The sequence below is a fragment of the Staurois parvus genome, unplaced genomic scaffold (genome assembly GCF_062004578.1).
Source record: "Staurois parvus isolate SC_StPar_1 unplaced genomic scaffold, SC_StPar_1.0 ptg000903l, whole genome shotgun sequence".
Classification (NCBI taxonomy): Eukaryota; Metazoa; Chordata; class Amphibia; order Anura; family Ranidae; genus Staurois; species Staurois parvus.
The window spans coordinates 3,166,449-3,184,671 of record NW_028318699.1 but is presented as its reverse complement, the minus strand read 5'-3'; the positions used below and the strand labels follow the sequence as shown (position 1 = coordinate 3,184,671).

The 18,223-nt window shown below is 40.9% G+C and overlaps 1 pseudogene; it reads right to left on the bottom strand.

The window, feature by feature from the left end:
- Positions 1-7,167: 7,167 nt before the first annotated feature.
- Positions 7,168-7,282, bottom strand: LOC149442194 (U2 spliceosomal RNA; annotated as a pseudogene).
- Between the last annotated feature and the right edge of the window lie 10,941 nt (positions 7,283-18,223).

Genomic DNA, 18,223 nt, shown 5'->3' with positions numbered 1-18,223 from the left:
TTATGCCATCATCAAGATAACAAAACTCCAAATTAGAAACACATCTCAAACACTGGATCCCACATGGCGCTATCCTAAAAGGTTATTAGCTGACATTTCTCAGAAGTATTCATTGTCATCTAAACACGCTGGACCTTTCAGATTATAATAAACAAAAAACTCCTCTAGAGGCTTGCCGAATGGTCGAAAATAGGAGAAATGTTTTATATTTGAGTAAAATGAAAGCTTCTCCTATTTTTGGCCATTGGAAGGGGACAGGTGTATTGACAAAGGTAGAATTGTTTGCATGTTCTTCCCCACATATCCCCTAGGTTTTAGGGTAGCACCATGTGTGATCCAGTGTTCTAGATGTAGTCTTTTAAGCTTGCACATGAAGTGCAGTGAGACATATTTTTATGACATATTCATTGTCTATATTTATGAGATCCTTTATTACATTTTTACATTTTTAGAAGAGGGGTGTGGAGTGGGGTCAGGCTGCTGATGAGCTCTCATTTAAGTCCCCACTCTTGGTTTTTTCCCCTTCCTAGGCACACTCTGGGTATGCTACCCAAATTGGGAATAGATGAGGGGTCTCCAGAATATAATAGGAATGAAGGAAGTTCCTATGCTTGAGAAGGGCTCTGTGAAGGGAGAAGCTGGCCAAGGCCACTTGAGGTGGGGTGCCAGGTATACGTTAGAACACTGATCAGTTGCATTCCAGCCCTGTAGAGAGTTGAGACATTTTGTTTGTAACACTCTGTTCAAGTGAGTCGTAAGAAAAATGCAAGCAAATTTTAAAAATCAGTACGCAATAAAACTTTGTGTGAAATTGAGTAAAAGTGCATCAGAAACCCCCTCTTCATCAAAAACAGAACAGAATGTGGATGGAGGTCTGTTCTCAACCATGACCATTGGCTCACCACCAGAATGATTGCAGAGGAAACAGGAATTACCAAGTCAATTGTTCATGAAATCACGAATGTGAGAAAAGTATGTGCAAAATTGTCCCAAAGAATTTGTCACTTGATCAATAGGGACACCATCAACTTGTTTGCCAAGACCTGCTGGCCCATTTGGAAAGAGAGCCTGATTTTTTGAGTCGAACAATCACGGGAGATAAATCCTGGGTGTTTGAGTACGATCCTGAGACGAAGACACAAAGTTCAGAAAAGCACACACCGTTGTCACCTCGCCCCAAGAAAGCTTAAAAAAGCAAATCAAAAGTAAAATCAATTGTCATTGTTTTTTTTTGATTCACATGGAATTGTTTATAAGAAATTTGTATCTACTGATCAAAATGTGAATCAAAGATTTTACCTGGAAATTCCTGGTTTCTTGAGACAAAGAGTTTTTCTTGTGCGTCTTGAGATTGGTTCAGCTTGGATCCTTTATCACGAGAACGCATTGAGTCACAGTGCTTTGGCTGTCAAAGAGTTTTTGGCTCAAAAACACATCACGGTGCTTCCCCATTCATCCTACAGCCCCAACTTGTCTCCTTGCGACTTTTTCATATTCCCAAAGATGAAGAAGGGTTTGAAAGGACACCATTTTGATAGTGTGGATTACCTCCAAAGATCCACTTCGCAGGCCTTGAACGCCATCCCACTTGAAGGCTTCCAGGGATGCTATGAAAAATGGAAAAAGTGCTGGGAGTGTTGTTTACAATCACAAAGTGCGTACTTTGAAGGAGACAATGTTCAATTTTAAAATTTTTCAATAAAATAATTTTTAAAATATCATTCTCATTACTTTCTGGACACACCTCCTATATGGCCCCGTACAACAACAGGAATATATAACAGGATGATGAATGATACAATTGTCGGATGTTATTTTATTGATTGTGGGAATTTCTTGTTAGAATGTTTTGTACATAAACATACTGATGGCTCCTGAAGAAGTGAACTACACCCAAGAAACGCATCGAGCCAAAAAGAACCATCTTCTCTGAATATGATGCACTGCTATGTTGAACAAAATTTAAATGTTATATTGTGTTGTTGTATTAAGTTTTTTGTATAGTTTTGGAATATTGCCAACAAGGGATTTGCCACCAAGTACTCAGTCATGTTTTGTGAAGGGGATCAAATACTTATTTCCCTCATGAACATGCAAATCAGTGCATCATTTGTTAGACATACATTTTTTGTTGCTATTCTGTCTCTCAGTGTTACAATACACCTACCATTCGATTTTTAGACTGATCATTTCTTTATGAGTGGGCAAACATTCAAAATCAGAAGGGGATCAAATATTTATTTCCTTCACTGTATGTATAGCGATATACAGCACAAATGCAAGGTTATGTATTGAGGACACTCAATGTTATCACCCTTTGCTATATTCAAGAAAGAAAAGGTTAGGAGATGACTCTGAAGTCTTCATTCCAGCTGAACACATGGGGCCTTTTCGGATTATAATATGAAAAAGACTCCTCCAGCCGTCTTGCCTGCAGTGTTTAGACACAATATTTACATCCATTTGAAGCAGTGTGCCCTCATCATGATAACAAACCCCCAAATTAGCTGGTTACATTATAAATATATAGCTATTTATTCAGTGTCCACTCCTAAATTGCCTCCTTTTATTTCTCTCTTTTGTGATAGCAGATCTCAGTCATTAAAGAGCATCACTTAACTGCCGCCTCAAAGAGAGCGATAATTACATGGCCACAAAATCATTAGCACAACTGCATAGAAATCACCCAAAGGTAGACAATGCCGAGACAGTAGACAATTAGAGGTTCAAGACACACCTGACTACATTACTTTACACACAGGTCTCTCTATTATCCTCACTGAGACAGGAATATGTATAAGCGAAAAAGCCAATGGAGCCAGTACACTGGCGGCCCCGAAAAATCATGCAGCCTTGTGCCTGCTATTGGCTAGTAGACAATACACAGTTGCCCAAATTATCAAATTTTGTAAGGATTGTATTTTAGAAGTCTACTTTTTTATAAAATATATTTAAAGTTGAATTCCAGGAATTATTTGTATTGCACACTTACTGTATGTTATTAATATATCTTACCTGATGGATGGCTGGGGAAGCTGGAAATCATTGCATTAGTCAGCACTACTACAGTGATAGCCGCGATCATCTGGGTCCCCCTCAGATTCTGTGCCAGTGGCTTCCCCCCTGCACAATGATCACAGGGGGTTGTCCACTCAGCAATGATATCATGGAATAATAACGAGGTAAGTGAGCGCAAAACAAAACTAAAACAAAAATATCATGGAATGACTACCTTTACAATACTATTATCTGTATGCCACTTTTTTTGGTAACTACTATCAAAGGCAGACTGACAACTCATGGGGCCCCCAGGCAATAGGGGATCATGGGGCCCCCGTGTCCTTGCCCAAACTCAAAAAAGCCTATGAAAAAGGTACCAGGGGCATCTCATGGGGCCCCCTACTGACCCCGGGCCCTCGGGCAGTGCCCGAGTTTCCAAATGGTCAGTCCGCCCCTGACTACTATATTATTATCACTATTAGTAACACTGCTGCTGATACAATAATTAATAACATAAGCTTTCCACTACTACGGCTTCTTCTGGCAATAGTGTAATGTTTCTGATTCTAATACTAGAACAAATAACCTGTTATTACTGATGTCACTGCTACTACTATTACTTTTACTATGACTACTAATGATACTACCAATGCTGATCCTGCAATACAACTAGTACTACCACCACCCCTACTATTGTCTTTACTACTGCCACTATTATTCTTCTTCTTATTATTATATTATTATTATTATACAGGATTTATATTGCGCCAACAGTTTGCTCAGCACTTTACAATATAAAGGGAGACAATACAGCAACAATACAGTTCAATACAAGAGGGTTAGGAGGGCCTGATCCTTGGAGCTTACAATCTTATTATCACTATAAGTACAATACTACTGGTACTAACATACTATTATTTCTATTTCTTCATGATACTTTTGTAACTTGTACTATTTGCAGTACTAAAATACTACAATGCTTCTATCACTTCACTATTTCAACCTGTTAATACTGATCACTACTATTACTAGTAATAGCTCTACAACTATGACTTTCACCATGGCTACCACTACAATACTATTGTTACTGTTTTGTACTACTGTTACTACTACTAATGCTACATCTAAATACAGTGGTTACTATTGTTGCTACAGTATTACCGTTATTGATACCAGCACTGCTGCTAACCACAATTAATAGCATAACTAGAGCTTTCTGGTTCCATCTACTTTTACTGATTTTTCTATTACTAGTTTCATTTTACTCCCTAGCCCCTAATACTGACATATAGTTACATAGTTAGTCTGGCTGAAAAAAGACAAAAGCCCATCCAGTTCAACCACTAACCACTTCAAGTCCGGACACTTTTACCCCCTTCCTGTCCAGGCCAATTTTCAGCTTCCAGCGCTATCACACTTTGAATGACAATTGTGCGGTCATGCAACACTGTACCCATATGAATTTTTTAGAGTTGTTTTGAGACAAATAAAACTTTATTTTGGTGGTATTTATTCACCACTGGGATTTTTATTTTTTTTGCTATATAAATGAAAAAGTCCAAATAAAATTTTGAAAATAAATAATCTTTCTTCTCTGTACTTTCTCCAGTTCCCCAATGTTCCTTTTGTGAATTGGTGCCCAAAACTGAACTGCATATTCCAGATGAGGTTTTACTAATGATTTGTACCGGGGTAATATGATATCTCTCTCTCTGGAGTCTATATCTCTTTTAATACTAGAGAGGATTTTGCTCGCTTTAGAAACCACAGCTTGGCATTGCATGCCATTATTAAGCTTGAGACCTACCAGAACTCCCATATCCTTCTCCACCATTGATTCCCCCAGTTGTACCCCCCCAGTATGTATGATGCATGCATATTCTTATCCACCAAGTGCAGAACCTTACATTTATCTACATTAAACCTCATTTGTCACATAGTTGCCCATTTACACAGTGCATTGAGGTCGGCTTGTAAGTTGAAGACATTCTGTAAGGACGTTATTCCACTGGACAGCTTGGTGTCATCTGCAAAGACTGAAATGGGATTTATAATCCCAGACCCTTTATTGTTTATAAATATATTAAAAAGTAAGGGTCCCAACACTGAACCTTGGGGTACACCACTGATGACCCCAGACCATTCAGAGTATGAATCATTAACCACTACTCTCTGAATACGATCTTTTAGCCAGTTTTCTATCCATTTACATACAGATTTTTCCAAGCCTGTAGACTTTACCTTCCAATTAGCCGTGTGTGGGGAACTGTGTCAAACGCTTTTGCAAAATCCAAGTACCACCACCACCCCTCTGTCCAAGGTTTTGCTCACCTCCTCATAAAAAGAAATCGGATTTGTTTGACAACTTCTGCCTTTCATGAATCCATGCTGTCTGTTACTTAAAATATTTTTTTCCATCTATGTGGTCTTTTATTACACTCTCCAGTATCTTACCAACTATGGAAGTTAAACTAACAGGTCTATAATTACTTGGTAAAGATGTTGACCCCTTTTTAAATATTGGCACCACATTGGCCTTACGCCAATCCAGTGGTACTATGCCAGTCATTAAAGAGTCCCTAAAAATTAGAAACAATGGCTTTTAAATGACAGAGCTCAATTCTTTAAGGACCCGTGGGTGTATGCCATCCGGTCCAGGTGCTTTATTCACATTTATTCTGTCTAAATATTTTTGGATCATATCAATTGTGAGCCAATGAGGATAATCTGGAGCTGTGTCAATACCATGCCCATTATGAACAAGAGCTCCTCCATGCTCCTTTGTATACACAGAGCTGAAGAACGTATTTGATAAATTTGCTTTCTCTTTGTCCCCAGTTACCCACTCTAGATTATTTTGTAAAGGGCCTACATGCTCGTACCGGAACTTTTTACCATTAATATATTTGAAGAATTTTTGGGGTTTGGTCCTGCTATCTTTTGCAATCTGTCGTTCGTTTTCAGTTTTTTCTGGCCTTTATTTCCTTTTTGCATATTCTGCTATATTTTTTGTAATGTTTAAATGATGATAATGCTCCTTCATTTTTATATTTAATAAAAGCTCTTTTTTTATTATCTATAGCTTTTTTAACTTTGGCCATAAGCCACATAAATTTGATTTTTAGCCTTTGTAATATATTTTGCAGTATGTACACATACATTCTTTTTGAAGAATTCCCATTTCTGTGTTGTGTTCATTGATGCCAATATTCCCTTCCAGTCTAAGCCTTGGAGAGCAGCTCTCAGCCTTGGAAACTTAGCTCTCTTAAAATTGAGCATTTTTATTTTTCCCGTATGTGCTTGCTGTTTAAAGCTAACAATAAATTTTTTTTTTAAGTCCGCAAACGTGGAACTGTAACGAAAAAACCCGTAAGTGTCCGCAAAAAAGTGCAAGTGCAGAAACACACACACGAAAAACGTGCACTTAGGGGTGTGTTTGTCCTACCCCCGAAAGGGTTGGACCGTTCACCCGATCCCCCGGGGCACGAAGCTCCTGACAGGGACAAGGTTCCCATTTGGTCCTCCTGGCCAAAAGGCCTGGTGGACCACCGTTCCTTATGCCCAGCCGAAGCCGGACATCCAGTACTAGGCAAGGGGGTTCTCCCGAAGAGAAAACCCCCTAGGGATCAGGGGAGGAAGGAACCGTATGGCCACACATCCTCCCCCTAGACTTCAGGTAAGGCCCGAGGACCCACACCCTCCATCCGTGAAAAACACACACATAAGAAAGCAAAAAGTGACAAAACGTGGGAGTGGTTTAAATAAATAGAATAAAATAAAAAAGTGGTACCGTGCCTAATAGTGCACAGACCAGGCCCTGAGGCCTGTAGCAAAAATTGCCCTGGACTTAGCCAAAAGACCTGGTCCTTAGGGCGCTGTGCAAAAAGATGTGAAAAACAGTGGCCATGTGTCATCTTCACACCGTGGGGTCCCACACCCAAGTGTTACTAGTGACACCCCTGAGAGCGTCTTCCCCAGGGGGCACTGAGTTTGCGGACTTTTTGCGTCCCCGACCCCAGGCCAGACCAAGGTAGCCTGCTCAAACCAGGAGGAACTGGGTCTTTCCGGTCTCCCCAGAGGAATTACTCCCAAGGCCCCAGAACGAATCATGGCGCTCCCTGGTTTCTGTCCCTCCGGTACTAGCCTTCCGGACCCCCATCATACCAGTGAGGGTACTGTACAACAACCATCCCCGTAAACTAGAATGGTCGGTAGCACCCCCACTGGACACTGATAAGAACAGATACTACACTTGATCTTAGCCAAAAGGCCGAGAAGCGATTGTTAAAGCTAACAATAAATGGTCACTGCTACCCAGATGTTCTTTTATATGGACATTCGTAATAAGCTCTGCATGGTTTGAGATTACCAAGTCCAGCAGAGCATCATTCTGAGTTGGGGACTCTATGAACTGTACCATAAAATTGTCCTATAGTAGGTTTAAAATTTTTTTGTCCTTTAACTGTTCTTGCCGTACCATTACTCCAGTCAATTGGTAGTTAAAATCCCCAATTATTATCACTGTCGCAGCCCTTGCAGCCCTTTTGATCTGTGCAAGGAGCCGATTCTCCACCTCCTCATTAACACTGGGAGGCCTATAACAAACTCAAATGATTACCTTTGTAGTACGCACCCCCACGTGCAGTTCCACCCATAATGCTTCAGCTCATCACTCTCCATCAACTAGGTCCTCTTTCACACTTGCTCTGAGATCACTTCTCACAGAGAGACAGACACCACCGCCTTTCCTATTATTTTGATATTATAGTTACCATGTCTACTACTTCTGCTATTAATAACACAACTAGACCTTTGGTTCCATCATTAACAGGGACACCTGTCACCTCAAAAATACAACAGGGACAGCTGTTTCCCCAAAAATACAGATTCTTTGTATTGGGCTCCAGCCCCCACCCTCTCCCACAACTGGATGTTTATTTCTTAAAGTATTTTTTCTTAATTTTTTAAATTGTTTTTTATTTTGTTTGTACTGCAGGGAAGCACTTCCTTCTTCCTTGCCTAGGTGAGAATGATGTTGCACCCAATCTACGCATGCGCAGATATGCTGAAGCGCTCTGCCCAGCCTTCAGTACCCAGCAAAAACCTGCAGCAGATCTGCATGTGCACAGGTTTGCTCATGCCCATGTGCGATAATGGAGAATTAAAGGAGGTACCTCTATTTGGTCTATGCACGCACTGATTTTTCGAAGCATTTTCAGATATGCCAAGAGGTACTGCTAGGTTCCAAAGGCTGAACAGAGCCCTTCAGCACATCTGCGTACACACCAGACCATCAAAGAAGCACCAGTAAGGGAGGGAACAGCAATAAGGGGACTAAATTCCTCTTAGTTGCATGTTAATGTTTTTCTTTATAATGTGTATTTTTTGTTACTTTCTTTTTATTATAAATACTGCATATGGTACATTTAGAAATAACATGTTGTATGACAAAATGTCAAATTTGTAAAATGGCAATGTAAAAAAAGAACAAAGACAAATCTGTTTAAATATATTATCCAATATTTTGAATAAAGCTTTCACAAAAAAGAAGTGTCTGTTTTCCATTGTACAATCACTGAGTTCCAGAACGAATGGTGCTAGGGTACAGATTACTGAAGGATAAAATGCTCATTCTTACTTACAATTTATAAATAAAAAAATATGAAAGTGATCGCTTCCAGCTGACAGTTTGTATTCTGTACCTTGTGCAAAAACACTGATTGTGCTTGTAAGTGTATTTACAGTACAAATATAAACCCATGTAAGGAGGACACACAAGGTCCTAGAATGGACAAGGTTCTTAGCCAGCACTTCTCAGAAGTCCCCATTGTTTTTAATGTAAATTGCTGCTCACATTACAATATGAAAAAGTCTCTCTATAGACAACATGCCAGCACTGTTTACACACAATATTTACACCCATCTACCAATGGTTTCACTCTTCAGGATTACAATACAAACAGAAAGCTGAGCATAGAGATTACCACATTTCCAGTGATAGTGAGAAAATGGCAGTCCCTTAGTGACACCAAACTCTGGGTAAAAAAAAAAGAAAGGAATTCTATCCAATCCCTTCTATAGATCTCAGCCACCTCGAAATCTCAAGATTTCTTTTTTTGTCTCTGTGATCAGACTTCCTGTTAGAGGTGACCAAATTCACCCCTATGGTCCCACTGTATGTGGGAATGTAGCCACCCTCTCAATGATTTGATGATAAATAGATCACAAGTAATGAATGTGTATGGATTATTTTTGGAGAATAAGGATATCATTTAGTTTCACAATAACCTCAAAACTAACTACAACATCACATGGTGGTCTCCAAGCCCTCTCTGTTTTTTTTGTTTGGGTAGTTGTCAGGAACACACCTTGCTCCCGATTGTACATAGATTGTTACATTTCCTTCTGCTGGTGCTGTCCACTCTCACAAATATATATACACTATATTGCCAAAAGTATTGGGACGCCTGCCTGTACACGCACATGAATTTTAATGGCATTCCAATCTTAGCCCATAGGGTTCAATACTGAGTTGGCCCACCCTTTGCAGCCATAACAGCTTCAACTCTTCTGGGAAGACTGTCCACAAGGTTTCGGAGTGTGTCTATGGGAATGTTTGACCAATCTTCCAGAAGCGCATTTGTGAGGTCAGGCACTGATGTCTCTGCTTTAATTCATCCCAAAGGTGTTCTATGGGGTTGAGGTCAGGACTCTGTGCAGGCCAGTCAAGTTCCTCCAACACAAACTTGCTCATCCATATCTTTATGGACCTTGCTTTGTGCACTGGTGCGAAGTGATGTTGGAACAGGAAGGGGCTATCCCCAAACTGTTCCCACAAAGTTGGGATCATGAAATTGTTCAAAATGTCATGGAATGCTGATGCCTTAAGAGTTACCATCACTAGAACTAAGGGGCCAAGCCCAACCCCTGAAGAACAACCCCACACCATAATTCCCCCTCCACCAAACTTTACACTTGGCACAATGCAGTGAGGCAAGTACCATTCTCCTGGCAACCGCCAAACCTAGATACGTCCATGGGATTGCCAGATAAAGAAGTATGATTCTTCACTCCAGAGCACGTCTCCACTGCTCTAGAGTCCAGTTGTGGCATGCTTTACACCACTGCATCCAATGCTTTGCATTGCACTTGGTGATGTAAGGCTTGGATGCAGCTGATTGGCCATGGAAACTTATTTCATTAAACTCTGTACACGCTGTTGTTGCAATAATTTGAAGGCCATACAAAGTTTGGAGGTCTTTAGTTATTGACTCTGCAGACAGTTGGCGACATCTGCTTCAGCATGCACTGACCCCGCTCTGTCATTTTACATGGCCTACCACTTTGTGGCTGAGTTGCTGTTGTTCCCAGTTGCTTCCACTTTGTTATAACACCACTAACAGTTGACCGAGGAATATTTAGTAGCAAGGAAATTTCATGGATGGACTTATTGTACAGATGGCAACCTATCACGGGACCACGCTTGAATTCACTGAGCTCCTGAGAGCGATCCATTCTTTCACAAATGTTTGTAGAAGCAGTCTGCATGCCTAGGTGCTTGATTTTATACACCTGTGGCCATTGAGGTGATTGGAACACCTGAAACCAATGATTTGGTGGGGTGTCCCAATACTTTTGGCAGTATAGTTTGTGTATATATATATATATGTATAGCACTATTCATTCCACTACTACTATCCATTATACACTGCTCAAAAAAATTAAAGGAACACTTTGAAAACACATCAGATCTCAATGGGGAAAAATCTCCTGCTGGATATCTATACTGATATGGACTGGGTAATGTGTTAGGAACATAAGGATGCCCCATCATTTGATGGAAATTAAAATTATCAACCTACAGAGGATTGAATTCAAAGATACCCAGAAAATCATAGTGAAAAAATCATGCAGCAGGCTAGTCTATTTTGCTGAAATTTCATTGCAGCAACTCAAAATGGTCCTCAGTAGTTTGTATGGCCCCCATGGGCTTGTATGCATGCCTGACAATGTCGGGGCATGCTCCTAATGTGACAACAGACGGTGTCCTGGAGTATTTCCTCCCAGATCTGGGCCAGGGCATCCTTGAGCTCCTGAACAGTTTTAGGTGCAACCTGGCTGTGTCGGATGGACCGAAACATGATATCTCAGAGGTGTTCTATTGGATTTAGGCCAGGGAAGCATGGGTGCCATTCAATGGTATCAATTCCTTCATCCTCCAATAACTGCCTGCATACGCTCGCCACATGAGGCCGGACATTGTCGTGCACCAGGAGGAAACCAGGACCCACTGCATCAGCTTAGGGTCTGACAATGGGTCCAAGGATTTAATCCTGATACCTAATGGAAGTCAGGGTTCCATTGTCTAGCCTCTAGAGGTCTGTGTGTCCCTCCATGGATATGCCTCCCCAGACCATCACTGACCCACCACCAAACGGTGAACAATGTCACAGGCAGCATAATGTTCTCTATGGCTTCTACAGACCCTTTCACATCTGTCACATTTGCTCAGGGTGAACCTGCTCTCATCTGTGAAAAGCACAGGGCACCAGTGGCGGTCCTGCCAATTCTGGTGTTCAATGGCAAATGCCAATCCAGCTCTATGGTGCTGGGCAGTGATCACAGGGCCCACTAGAGGATATTAGGCCCTCAGGCCACCCTCATGAAGTCTGTTTCTGATTGTTTGATTGTCGAGGTCTTCCTGTTAGCCCTTCACAAAGGAGCAGATGCCAGTCCTGCTGATGGGTTAAAGATCTTCTACGGCCCTGTTCAGCTCTCCTAGAGTAACTGCCTGTCTCCTGGAATCTCCCCCATGCTCTTGAAACTGTGCTGGGAGACACAGCAAACCTTCTGGCAATGGCACATTATTATGTGCCATCCTGGAGGAGCTAGACTTCCTGTGCAACCTCTATAGGGTCCAGGTATCACCTCATGCTACCAGTAGTGACACTGACCCTAGCCAAATGCAAAACTAGCGAAAAACAGTCAGAAAAGATGAGTAGGGAAAAAAATGTCAGTGGCCTCCACCTGTAAAACCATTCCTGTTTTAGGGATTGTCTCATTGTTGCCCATCTAGTGCACCTGTTGTTAATTTCATTAACACCAAAGCAGCTGAAACTGATTAACAACCCCCTCTGCTACTTAACTGACCAGATCAATATCCCAGGAGTTTAATTGACTTGATGCTATACTCTGATTCAAATGTGCTCCTTTAATTTTTTTGAGCAGTGTAATTTTTATTGTATATAATAGACTTCAAATTGAGGGAAATCATTTAGGTTTGACCAATTACCATATACTATTTTAGCTTTTCTATATTAAGCTGAGACCATACACTGTGTAAATTTCAGGTCAAGGACTGGCCAAAATTTATGCAGTGGGTGGCCCTGCTGGTCCTGATCTGTTCAGCAAATTTGATCATTTGACTACTGGAAAATATTCAGACAAACAGCGCCTGCATCTGAAAGGAAGGCTAAATGAATATGGCCAGCTTTACTTTAAAGGTATGGTTGAAAGGAGCTTCCGTTACCTCCACCCAATCCTCACCAAAGCCATTCAAATCTCATTTTACCCTCAAAAACCATAAAAAACACCCTAATTGTGCCTCCCCTACTCATCCCTCAACAGCAGATGCCCCACATGGAAAACTGTTCCCCTTCCTCCCCAGAAGACTAGCACTTTGACTGCACCTAATTAAGGTTGCCTTCACTACCACGCCATTTTACCTGGTAAGAGATCTACTGGTCCATGGCCCCCCACTGCTCCTGAAATGAAGATAATGAAATTCAACAAATTGGATAGCAGTCTGGAGACTGTATTGCTGTTATGGCCACCCGGAACAAAGGCTGCAGAATGTTCCTATGAATGGGACAAAAGAGCTACCAGCAGGTTTATGTGGAGCCTCTGGGCTAGGAATTCTTACTTTAAGTGGATAGAATTACAAATCTGCTAAAGAGAATTTGCATTAAGTCCTGTGACCCAATGCCCTATTTAATACTTTAATTGTTAACTGTTTCAAGGAAGGATCATTGAGGGTTTATCCACCTTGGAAGGTGTTCAATTGTCTGTGCATCCTTGGGGTGCCATAGAGAGCAGTGAGTTGTGAAGCCATGAAACCTGTCAGAGCAAGACAAGTAAACTTCACAGCTTTAATATGAACCGATATTAAATTGGATGTAATCAATTTAAATTGGATGTAATCAATTTAAGTTTAATTACACAAAGTATTGTGTAACAGTAACACTTCAGGTATTACCTCTCATTGAGATCATAGAACTCCCCATGGTAATGCTTCCATCTACTTTTCTCTCCAGAAGGATGAAGCCATCTTTGTTCAGCCATTATCCAGGGTTAGCATCTACTCCCTGGTGCTTGGGCACAGGTTCGGGCCAAGGGGTGGGAAAGAAGGGTAGCTGCAATTCCTGATGGCACCCCCATACAACATGTTTTCAGATGCATGAAACTGCATGATGCAAAAGGACCGTGTGGTTTCCATGAGTCTGTGATTTTGAAAAGATGCAGGGACCTTTTCCCGGCATTTTCTTGCAGGTACAACAGCCCATTTAAATGACTGGGATGCTGTGCCCTCGAAATCATGGCACTGAGAAAGCAGAAAAGTGTGAACCAAGCTTTACATTGAATGAGATAGGGTGGGTTGGCAAGAAAGGGTGGGCATAGGCTCTTGAGGAGTGCTTATGACAGGTGTGTCCTGGAGGGAGCAGATAATGAAGGATTTTAACTTAGGCAGGCCATACATGGGTCGAATTCTGAATTTTCTTTAGAAAATCAGAAATTTTGTGTGTTGTGTAATCCGATGGTACCACCATTGATTTCGAAATTCGACCAACCAAGCCTTCAGTTTCACCTCTCTCCAGATCACAGGTCATGCTCATTTCTTTTTCGATTATATTTCTTGCATGATTCTCCCATCATTGATTAGAAATTTGTTTTTCAAAAAATTTCCAACATGCTCGATCACTCAAATTTGATGGTTGCACAAAAATCGGCCAATGCTGACCACTAATGACCACTAATGGTGCGAAATGATCACTAATGGTGCGAAATTCGAATGAAAATTCTTAGTTATGATTTGCAAATTAAACTTTTTCAGAGTTCAACCCATGTATGACCTGCATAAGAGAGCAGCCACCAACAAAAGGGCCCTTCTGGTTCAAGGTAAATACTGTTGCTGAAAAAAATGTAACTAAACTTAAGTTTTAATTGTATTGAATTTGCACCACACAAAAAAAGATTCCTCCCTTATAAATGGGACTTTCAAAGCAAAAATACCATTTATTAAAAGTACAATACTCTTTATTCCGTTATCATCATAAAAATTATTTTCTTATATTAAAGAATTGTTAGTTACAATATATTTGTACACAATCATAATACATAACACTTTTTACATGTTTACAAAGATCCAAGGATCAATGTCCAATGCGTTTTGGAGACTATGGCTCCTTCTTCAGGGATATCTTGTATAAACAAAGCAGTCTTAATCTGAAATAACATACATCATTATAATACGCATTGCATATTTAGCATTTATAAGTTGTAATCATGTAATACTCATGTGTTCAAAACCTACATCGATTAAAATGTATTAAGGAAATCGTCTTCCAAAATGATTGCCACAAAGAAACCCACTTGCATATTTAGTGGGAAGAGAAAAGGGGTCTCCAATTCATATTGCAGTCTGACACAACGGACACTGAGATTGCCTGAAATACCAGGAAAAATGGAAGAGGACTGTATGTGTGTAAGTGAGAAAACAGAAAAAAAGGGGGGTAGCTCCCACCTGTACCCAAGAAGATAAAAGGCGAAATAGATGAAAAAAGTTGAAAAATACTCCCCATAAACTTGAGGATAGCCCTCATCCACTGTGCAGTCACCCCTTCCACTCTTCCAAGCTAAGGGGATCTATAATAGATCAACAAATACAAAGATATATGTAAAGTAACCATTTATCAAAACTATATATATATACAGTATATATATATATATATACACATACAGAAAGATTTCTCTCCCTCTTGTATATATATATATATGTGTGTGTGTGTGTGTGTGTGAAAGAAACGGAGAGAAAACTTTCTGCATAAATAGGCAGAAAAGTAAAAATACTCTTCCCAAAAAAACAGCCATTGGGCAGAAATCAAAAATGTACTCCATCCTTACGTTGGTGTATTGTGTCAGTGGGTAAGCAAACATCTAACGCACACCTTTGGAAGACTGCATGAACCTGCCAAAAAAATGCCAATATATATAGTGACACTGATATAATGCTCCGTAACACCTGTAGGATATGGGGGGCAGAGGGTAAAAACACCCCTCAAAATGTCCATGCCCATCAATAAAGGATCCCCTGAGCACCTGCTGTGCAAGCGCCGCCACGCAAACCCCAGCAAGCGATGATGTCAGACATCGGCACGCTCCGCCTGCTGTGTATGACGGCATCACGTGTTGGGAGTCCTCCAGCACACACTATTTTTTTGCATGTTCCTTAAATAGGGATGTTGGCAGGTGTATGGGGGTCTTCCGTTACCTGGTACAATGAATTTGCACCCCATACATTACAATTAACATCCGATGACGTGCATTAAATACACTTGTGTTCACATACTGTACACTTTTTAACTTGTTAAAGCAGAACTACACAGCATCTGTGCGCCACAAACCAAAAACACTATTTCATTCATTTTTATTAGTTAACTTACTGCTACAGGGCAGCAAGGTTACACAAAATCATGTATACATACGTGATTTGATTTGCATTTACGGGTAGAGAGTGTGCTTGCGCCGCCCTACCTGCGCCGCCCTACCTGCACCGCGACTGGCGGCTATGGATGTCAATCAGCGGGTCCCAGCCGGAGATACCCCACCTGCACCTAGCGATCGCTGAGAAAATCTAACGGGAGAGACCTCTGTGTAAATAACACAGGTCTTTCTCCTGCCAGCAAGGACATGCTGCTGTGTATTTCTCTGCACAGCAGCATGTCTCCCTAGTAAAGCACACACAGCACATGATGTAAAATGGCACACAGCACACAGTTAACTCTTTGATCTCCCCAGATGTTAACCCCTTACTGCCCAGTGTGATTAGTACAGTTTTTAATTAGCACTGATCACTGTATTGGTGTCATTGGGGCAGTGGCAGTTAGTTCCCCCCCAGTGTCAGAATGCCTGCCGCAGTCCCGCTATAAGTCACTGATCGCCTCCATTACTAGTATTTAAAAAAAACAAATTCTAGTATATATACCGCCATTTGAAAACGCTATAACGTTCATATAAACCAATTAATTTACACATATTGGGATTTTTAGCAAAGACATGGAGCAGAATACATTTTGGCCTAAATTTATGAAGTCGTTTGATTTTTAAATTTTTTTACTGGATATGTTTTACCAAAAAAAGTCAAAAATATTGTTTTTTTTTTCCAAAACTCTCAGTCTTTTTTTGTTTATAGCGCAAAAAATAAAAAACACAGAGACTATCAAATACCACCAAAAGAAAGCTCTATTTGTGGGAAAAAAGGGCGTAAATATCATTTGGGTGCAGCGTTGCATGACCGCGCAATTGTCAGTTACGCAGCGCCGTATCGCAAAAAAATGGCCTGGTCAGGAAGGGGGGTAAATCCTCTGGAGGGCAAGTGGGTAAAAGAATAGCCAGGAAACTAGCATTGTCAGAGGAAACCCAGCAGTAGCAACCCCTATACATCTCTTAGGCTCCATTCACACCTAGGCATTTGAATCGTGGGCAGAATCGCTGCGAAGTGGTTAAAGCAAACTCACCCAGCCATCCATGCCTCTATGCTTTATTTTGCTGAGAAAACACTTTGAAAAACACCCCCTAACATTTCTGGCAGTGGCCATCTTGAGTAAAAGCAGATGATTCATGTAGCATTTAGTTCCCAGAATCCATCTGCCCTTAGCTCAGGCATGTAGGAGGGTGCTCTTAGCTGAGAAAACCCCTCCTCCCCTCCTGAAGGCTTCTGGGATGTATGACATAATTTGCCTATGCCTGAAAACCAGAAAGCCACCGAAGAAATGTTAAAAACAAAAGTTTAAAACAAGTAAATATAATACATCTTTCTTTATATTTAGCAATGCTGGCAGCATAGGGATTAAAAATAGTCAATGTTGATTGAGAGCATGAAGTTCTGCTTGACGTTGTTGTACATTTTTCTTTTGTTTTCACAGCAGGTGTCAAAGCCACTTCATTTGTATTTGCAATGCAGCATGTTGCATTGAAATCCACCCAACGCATACCAATGCAGTACCTTATGGGCACATTATACACAATGTATTTTTTCCAGTGTAAATAGGCCCTTAGCCCTGATTCACATACAGTTGCAAGAAAAAGTATGTGAACCCCTTGGGATTACGTGGAGTTTTGTATGAATTGGGCATAAAATGTGCTCTGAACGTCATCTAAGTCACAACAATAGAAGAACACAGTCTGCTGAACATAACACTACACAAACATTAGATGTTGCTATGGTTTAATTGCACATAACATCTAAACATTCACAGTGCAGGGAGGAAAAAGTATGTGAACCTTTGGACTTAATAACTGGTTGACCCTCCTTTGGCAGCAATAACCTCAACCAAACGTTTTCTGTAGTTGCAGATCAGACCTGCACAACGATCTGGAGTAATTTTGGACCACTCCTCTTCACAAAACTGTTTCAGTGTAGCAATATTCTTGGGATGTCTGGTGTGAATCGCTCTCTTAAGGTCATGCCACAGCATTTCAATCGGGTTGAGGTCAGGACTCTGACTGGGCCACTCCAGAAGCCGTATTCTGTGCTGTTGCAGCCATTGTTTTGTTGAATTACTTGTATGCTTTGGGTCATTGTCCTGTTGCATCACCCATCCTCTGCGGAGCTTCAGTTGGCAGACAGATAGTCATACGTTTTCCTGCAAAATGTCTTGATAAACTCTGGAATTCATTTTCCCATCAATGACAACAATCCGTCCAGGCCCTGAGGCAGCAAAGCAGCCTCAAACCATGATGCTTCCTCCGCCATGTTTTACAGTGGGGATGAGGTTTTGATGTTGGTGTGCTGTGCCTTTTTTTCTCCACACATAGTGTTGTGTGTTCTTCCCAAACAACTCAATCTTGGTTTCATCTGTCCACAGTATATTTTGCCAGTAGTGCTGTGGAACATCCAGGTGCTCTTTTGCAAACTTCAAACGTGCTGCAATATTCTTTTTGGACA